Source organism: Calidris pugnax, unplaced genomic scaffold, assembly GCF_001431845.1.
Source record: "Calidris pugnax isolate Ruff unplaced genomic scaffold, ASM143184v1 scaffold83, whole genome shotgun sequence".
Taxonomy (NCBI): Eukaryota; Metazoa; Chordata; class Aves; order Charadriiformes; family Scolopacidae; genus Calidris; species Calidris pugnax.
In genome coordinates this window covers 546,802-554,084 of record NW_015090802.1, presented here as the reverse complement: position 1 = coordinate 554,084, position 7,283 = coordinate 546,802, and positions in this window count along the sequence as shown.

The following is a 7,283-nucleotide window of genomic DNA, read 5'->3' as shown; positions in this document are numbered from 1 at the left end:
CCCAGCCCCCCCCCCCCGGGGGGCTCTGCTCTCCCTCAGCCGAGGGGGGAGAGGAAGGACCATCCCATCCTGCCGCCCTCTCGCTGGGGCCGTGCCCCCTGCCCGCTGCCCCTGCGCCCAGGGGGACGTGCCCCGGGAGGATCTGGCTGTTGTGAAAAGACCTTTGGAGCTTTACTGACCTCTCCTTGCCGCCGGTCTCAGAGCTCCCCTCGGAAAACCTGCTGACTTCTTTTTCTCTCTCCTGTAAACAAGGGTCCAGCCAACACCGTTTCTTCAGGGAGAGAAAGAGAGAATTAATTTTTTTGTTTTTTGTTTTTTTTTTTTTTAAAGTTGGTATCTGTTTTAAGGACTGTGGATGAAAAGCTTTTTCTCCCAAATCTCTTGATCTCCCCCACCCTCCTCCTTTTTTTCCCCCTTTTGTTTGTGGAGGGCCTTTCTGGCACCTCGTGCTGGCCGGGAGCCCTGCCTTGCCCAGGGAAGGGCCGAGGACAGATGAACTGGAAACCTGAAGTCTGTGGCATTTTTTCCACATGGAAAACACGGGACCCTTCTCTTTCTGCCTTAGGGTGTTACGGATGCTGCCAGTAGAAATCTCTATGGTGCTGTTTAGCAATTTTTTGTTGAAATGTTTTCCCTTTAATTGTGATTTATTATATGTGGTTTGGTTTTTTTTTTGTATTTTTTTTCGTTCTATAAGCATTTCCACAACTTCCCCGCGCTCCTCTCGAGTTCCTGCTGAATGTGTGTCCCGGAACGGAGAGCGCCTCGCTGCCCGCCGCTGCTGCTGGGGGCGGACACGAAGCTGAGACTGTGAAATTTTGTTATCCAACTTCCTTAAACTTCCTTGTTTTCAATTTTTTTTTTTTTTATTTTTACAAAGAAAAACCCCCCAACGTTTGGCAAGAGGCGTGTGTGTTGTGCGAGCGTGGTTCCTGGAGAGCAGAGTCCTCCCTCCCGTCAGCCAAGTGCTGCTGAGCTGCCCTGGGGAGGCCGAGGGACCGGCTCCTGGTGCTCCCTGTCCCCAGCTCCTGGTGCTCCCGGTCCCCAGCTCCTCTCCAGCTCCGCGGCGCTGGGGACCTCTAGTGACAACCCGGGAGCTGGCTCTGGGGCTCGGGGACAGGGCCTGGCTGGGCATCGCTCGCTGTCACCCAGCGGGAGCCCAGGGGCTGCTCCCGGGACTGAGATATTGCTGTTTCACTGTAAAATGTAAGGTAAATAGCGCTACGTATGCACCTGTGTTATCTGTCCTGAGAAACACTAATCCTAGGTAATTAGCCTGATTATTAAATTGCATGACTAGAAATAATAACGTTCCACAGGATCTGGTGCTCTGCCTTGGAGCCAGCGGTGCTGGGGGGCAGCACACTGCGGGATGATGGGGCCTGGGAGGGAAAAGCACTGATTTTGGGGACTGGTATTTCCCATAGCCCCCCCCCCCTTTTTTTTTTTTCCAGCAGGAAGGTGCCAGGGCAGAGCAGCTCCCGAGTGCTCAGGGGCTGCGGGAAGGGCTGCTGGGTGCCCCTGAGCACCCCCCTCCTCATCACCCCCCGCCCCAGTTCATGTCCAGCCTTCACCCTCTGCCTCCTCGCTGGGGAAAGCCCTCAATTTTAGGATTCCCCCCCTTATTTCTAGATAGCCCTTCCCCCGTCACCGCCCATTTCCAGCAGTTCTGTTTCCTCCCCCAGGGGAGGGAGAGGCTTTTTAGTCTTTTCCCCCCCCCCCATTTTGCCCCAGTGGAACCAAAGCGGTTTCCTGCCCCGGGGCAGGAGCTGTGTCTGTGCCACAGGGGACAGACCAGAACGAGTGGGGAGGGCAGGGATGATTGGAATGAAATTTATGGAGCAAAAAACTACTGTAAATATCTTTTGTTTTGTTTTTTTCTTTTTTTTTTTTCTGTTGTCAAATAAAAGTTTTTTTAGTTTTGGTTGGTATTTTTTTTTTTAAATACAAGCTGTGCCTGAGACTGGACTATGTCATTTGTGGGTGGCTTCACTTGCTCCCCCCTCACCACCTCCTGACACTCAGCCAAAGCAGCTTAAGAGCTCCAAGGAGCATTGCTGGGGGTGGAAAAAAAAAAATATGGGGCCGGTGCCTGGCACGGGCCTGCGCCTGCCCCATCGGCGTTTGGTCCCACAGCCCTCACACACTCCTTCCCACAGCCTTGGATCCCGGCGCCTGGGAGCCAGGAAGCGTTTGGCAGAGGGTGATGTGTTTGTGTCTCCCTTCAGCCAGCACTGGAAAAATGAGACGATACTAGCGCTAGCCCCTTGGCAAAGGAGCGGGTCCAGAGAAGGGCAACGGAGCTGGTGAGGGGTCTGGAGAATAAGTCTTATGAGGAGAGGCTGAGGGAACTGGGGTTGTTCAGCCTGGAGAAGAGGAGCTGAGGGGAGACCTTATTGCTCTCTCCGACTCCCTGAAAGGAGGGTGTAGAGAGATGGGGGCCGGTCTCTTTTCTCAAATCACAGGCGACAGGACGAGAGGAAATGGCCTCAAGTTGCGCCAGGGGAGGTTCAGGCTGGATATTAGGAAAAATTTTTTCACTGAAAGGGTTCTCAGGCATTGGAATGGGCTGCCCAGGGAGGGGGTTGAGGCACCATCCCTGGAGGTGTTCAAAAGCCGGGTTGATGTAGTGCTGGGAGGTCTGGTTTAGTGATGATGCTTCTTGTTTGTTGTGTGGGTGTCTATTTTTGTCAGTTAGGTTGACGGTTGGACAAGATGATCTTTAAGGTCCCTTCCAACCTAGAAGATTCTGTGATTCTGTGAAAAAAGAAGCCATCTCGGTGGGGCTCCACCACACACGGTTGCCCAGGTCAGGAACACTACGAGGTGGGCAGGGGTCTTGCAGAGCTGCTCCTGGAGCAGCCCCTGCCAGCCTTGCTCTGCCCCACAGGGCAGGGGCATGGATGCTGGCAGCACGGCCAGGCTCCGGGCTGCTGGGGCTGCTCCTGTGCTGGCCCGGGGGCTCGCCCAGCCTCTTGCACACACACTAGGAGTGCTAGTACCCCTATTTTAACCACTAGTGTCTTCCACACACCCCGGCTCAGGGCTGCAGCCTCTGTGCCAGCGCAAAGCCCTGCCTCCCCTGGGAGGGATACCTGCTCTTGACCAGCACAGGGGCTGGAGAGGGGGCTGGCACCAGTTTGAGCCCTTTGCAGCCCTCACACCCTGGCTTCCCACAGCACAGGGTGGCCCCAGGGGCTCTGTACCCCCCTGGCACATGGCAGGGGCTGTGGAAGGATGGAGGCATCCAGCCTCCAGCCAGGCCTCGCTCCTGCAGCTCCAGGGAAGCCCCTGGGCAGCTCTGGTGACAGGAACAGCCACAGGGTCTCTCCCCCCTCCCCAGCCTGTTCACAGTGAGGAATGTGGGCTGGAACAGCCAGGGGGGCTGGAGCCAAGATTCAGCCAGGGCAGGTGCCTGCCAGCCCAGCTCGGGGTGGTGGTCTGCACAGCAACAGGGGCTGTGGGTAAAACACAGCTGGGCCGTCCCCTCCCAGCTCTGCCTGCCCCTCCTGCAGCCTCAAGCAGCACCTCAGGGTTCCTGAGCTGCACAAGAGGTGCCTTTGCCTGGGCCAGGTCCTGGGGGCCCCCAGGCAGGTCGGGCAGAGCTTGGGGACTGTGCTTGCCTCCATGGGCAAGGGGCCACTGGCCCCCAGCAGGGCTTAGGCACACCCAGCTGCAGGGCAATGAGCAACGTCCCCCAGGCACAAGGAGAGCACCGGGGGTGACAGCCACCATCCTCACCCCTGGCACAGCACTGAGTGTCCTTACCTAGGGGGGGCACGGTTCTGCCCCCTCACCACTGCCTTCTGGGGCAGCAGCTGGGACTGGTGCTCCCAGGAGGGCTCCAGCTGACAGACCACCACCAGCTGTGTCCAAGCCTTGCAGCCCCCTCACCTCCGGCCTGTGCTCTGCCCTGCGCACACTCATGCCTTGCACTGAGCACAGAAAAGCCTCGTTACCAAGATGCTTTCGTACTTCTCATGCCACAGCCAACACTGCCCTCAGAATACCCACATGGGGTGTTAGGCTTCGGGAGACCCTCCCTGGCAGCTGCATCCCCTACTGCTGGGGCAAGGAGGCAGTGCAGTGCCACCCTGTACCCCAAAACAATGCAACCAGAAGCTAAAGCTATGGGTATTGAGGGTCCCCAAACCTCCAGTGCCGTGTCAGGCAGTGGCAGTGCAAACCATCCCCCTCCTGTATCCCCCTGTGCTCCTCTTACCTGGAGGGCCCTGCAGGGCACGTACCAGCCTGGCTCCACGGTGCCCCAGTCTCAGCACTGCCTGGGGTGCTGGACTTGAGCACAGGGCGCTGAGGCGGCAGCAGGGGAGTCGCACAGCCAGCCAGGCAGCACACACACTGCTCACAGCACAGCCAGCGCCATGGTTCCCAGAGCCCGGGGGAAGCACAGCCGGCACGGCAGCCACTCACATGGGGCCCTCAGGCACAAACCCCACGCAAAGAGACGGTGCATGGGCACCAAGGGGACTCTGCCTGCCTTGGTGCTTCCCGGGCCACAGGGCTCCGCTCTCTGTGTGGCTGCTGCCGCCTGAGAGAACCACGGTGGCCAGAGGTGCAAGGCCCGAGCCACCTCCATCCCTCCTGGTGCAGGCCACGCCGAGAAGCTTGGCCTGGGCGCCACACTCCCACCTCTGCGGGCCCAGGGCGGGCAGGGGGAGCCCCCGGGCTCAGCCGGGCCCAGCGTGCGGCACTGCCGGTCCCTGCGCCGGGAGAGGGGCTGCGCTGCGCTGCCCTGCCCTGCCCGTCCCGTCCCGTCCCGTCCCGTCCCGGCCGCGGTCGGAGCCGCTACCGCGCCCTCACACGGCCCAGCCACCGACCCCGGGGGCGGGGCTTCCGGCAGGGGGCGGGGCAGCCATCGGGCCACGCCCCCTCACAGCGGCTTCAGCGCCCATTTGCCACAGAACGCATGCGCTCTGTTGTGATTGGTTGGCAGGGGCAGCGGCCCCGCCTACTGCTTTACCCGGAAGTACATATGACACAGAAGGCCTACGGCCCCGGCTACCATGGGGGCAGCCATTTTGTTTCAGTCGCCATTTTGTGGCTGGGAGCAGCCATTTTGTTAAACGTCATACAGCGCTGTGATTGGCTGACAGCCGTTTCTTGACGCCGTCATACCCACGTGTTCTCAAGCAGCGCCGTGATTGGCTGCCCTCTTCCTCTGGCCCCAGAAGGGCTGAGCTATAAATTGCATATACCTTTATATGCAATACAGAATTATTTATCTAAAGGTATGAATAAATATGTAGAAGTACATATTTTTCAGATATGTACGTCTATATTAGTGTACATTTTAACAGGTATATGTACACTTGTAAAGCGATAGAGATTAAATACAGGAGGGAACTACAGCAGGGCCCCTCGCACTGCACGGGGGCGTGGCTGGTCCTACCAGCCAATCACTGCCCACCACACCCGCACGAACAGCCTATAGAGCTGCAGGAGGGGCGGAACTCCTGCCAGAGGCACCAATCCCTGCACAGCTCCCCCTCCCACCCAGCCGCCATCTTGGCGGGGCTGAGGGCCGCCATCGCCCTGAGGAGAAGGAGGGAAAGAGACAGCAGGCAGCTGGGAATTCAGACGGCATTTGTTTATTTAGTATTGGTTTGGTGGGTTTGTTTGTTTGTTTTTTACGTTAAGTCAGCCAGCTTGTCTTCGCTGCTGTAAGTTCTTCTCCTCCAAGGTGGCAGGAAACACAGTGAGGTTCAGGCAGGGCTCCGCGCTCAGGCCAGGGCCCAGCCATCTCCGTGGGGAGGCCTCGGGGCCCCGCTCCCTCCCTGCCCACCGCCGCCCCCACGGAGCGCAGCCCCCAGACCCCGGCACCGAGCGAGCGAGGAGCAGGAGCCAGCGCAGCCCCGGGGAGCGAAGAAGATCAATTTGTCACTTCAGGGAGTGCCAGCCCCGGGAAAAGCAGCTTTCCAGGCCTGCGCCCCAGCAGCAGCCACAGTGGGAAGAGTAAATAAAAAAAAATAAATAAAATTAAACCCCTTGTCACCATTGCCTGGTGTTCCCAATTTCAACACTAGAGATCTCTAAAACTGCTTTACAACCCTCCCCAAAAAGCTGACAGTGCACCCCAACAAGTCAGTAAGTCCATGTCTCTACCCACACCGCTCGACGCTGAGCCCGAGTTACAGGAATCTAATTCCACATTGGAGAATTCAAGGCAGGACTCTCTCAGATCAGCTCTGCTGGGACACCACTGGACAGTTATACAATGGTCACTCAGACATCATTCGGAATTTCACTTTTATTTATTTTTTTTGCCTTCTGGATCACCAACACCCTCGCTGCAACTCCTGTGGGATTCTACCCCCACCCCCAATGGAAGTAGCACACGATCTCCCAACTCCTTCAAACAAGTGAAGAAACAAACATAACAAACAAACAAAAAAAGAGAAATCCCCAGCAAGACCACTCAGGATGGGGCCAAATGCTTATTTTTGAGGAGGTGGCAAAAAAAAAAATAATGTGGTGGTGGCAGTTCTGGCTTCAAGAAGCCAGACCAAAAAAGGAGACCTACAAAGGGGAAAAATGAGCTAAAAAATATTTCGCAATCCTTCCTCTACCCAGAGAGCAGGGAGATAAGCAAAAAATAGTCATCTGATTACACACAGGGTATATATTTTTACACACACTTTTACACACATCTAGATATAGTACATGTAAAAATATATGCTATACAGGTGCCCGTTCTCACCCAGGTGCTTTGCACCGTCTGCGCTGTGCGTGTGGGCATGTATACGTGTGTGTGAATTCAATGTACAGGTACTGCTAAGTGTATATGTGCATATGTACACGTACGTACAGGCGGGCAGCGGCCCCCAGCCGCCCCTGCCTTCCGCTTTGTACAAAAACCCACTCCTCTCGCCCCAAAAACGCCACCGCGCTCTCCCCACAGCCCACCTGGAAACGGCTCCCCCAAGGCAGCAGCTTCTCTCTCAACGAGCAAAGTCGAGGGAAATAATTTTGCAAAGGGAAGAGGAGATTAAAAAAAAAAAAACAAAACAAAGCAAACCTAAATCAAAGCGTGGGTGTGTGGATGGTGCCTGCATTTGCTCCGTGGTCCTTCGCCCCCTCCCGAGCCCGGAGGAGGGTCCTGCTCCCCCCGGGACCAGCCAAGCGCTGCCCCTCCCCCGCCGTATTGCACATTTGCTTCTGGGCTGTGTCCCTACAACTCTGCGCTACATTCCACAGACCCCATCCTCCTCTGGCCTCAGTGTAACAGAGGAATACGCCCCCGCCACCCCCCCCGACCCTCCCAC